This window comes from Mastigoproctus giganteus, chromosome 4 (genome assembly GCF_048544385.1).
Source record: "Mastigoproctus giganteus isolate SK-2022 chromosome 4, ASM4854438v1, whole genome shotgun sequence".
In the NCBI taxonomy this organism is placed as follows: domain Eukaryota; kingdom Metazoa; phylum Arthropoda; class Arachnida; order Uropygi; family Thelyphonidae; genus Mastigoproctus; species Mastigoproctus giganteus.
The window spans coordinates 233,742,963-233,743,673 of NC_143578.1; the positions used below are offsets into that span (position 1 = coordinate 233,742,963).

The window sequence follows — 711 nt, forward strand, 5'->3', positions numbered from 1 at the left end:
TATCCATTGGCAGCCAGACGGAGCCTTTTATAAACTGGTGGTGATACGAAATGCACCCCCATATCATTTGGCTGGTAGGGAATTTCACCATACAGTCTGGATGGTATTCTTCACCACTTTTACAGCGAAACTTTTGTCTCCCATCTGAGCCATGCAGGTTGAATTTCTTCTCATCTGAGAAAATAACTGACTTCCACTGCTCGGGGGTCCATTTGACATGCTCCTTACACCAAATTAATCGGGCCTTTTTCATTTTTTGTGTGAGGAGGGGACTACAAGTCAATTTTTGAAGAGGCGTCTTCTGACTGTTACTGCACTTGCTACCACTCCTGTATTTTCTTCCCACTCTTTTCTCAGCTCAGACCTGATTGATAATAGCCCATTAAAGTCCCTCTAGTCATTAATGGGATTCAAAGACGGGCCATTCCTATATAGGATTTAAATTCAATCTATTTAACTTTTTTGGAAGGTACGAGATAGTACGATTCCAACAGTTCCTTCTTCGTTTTGATTAAAAGGACAGCTGTTTGATTTTTAATTAAGATTGCATTTTAATATTTTCTTATATTCATGGTTAGATTAAATTTTGTAAAGTATAAATTCTTCATTATTGAGACGCAAATAAAAAGCAGATTCAACTGCCGTGACCAGGATTCGAACCTGGGTTATTGCGGCCACAACGCAATGTCCTAACCACTAGACGATCACGCC

General features: G+C 39.7%; 1 non-coding gene across 1 annotated transcript; it reads right to left on the minus strand.

The window, feature by feature from the left end:
- Positions 1 to 639: 639 nt before the first annotated feature.
- On the minus strand, positions 640 to 711 carry TRNAH-GUG (transfer RNA histidin (anticodon GUG)). Its single transcript has one exon. It is a non-coding gene; the product is annotated as a tRNA-His (tRNA).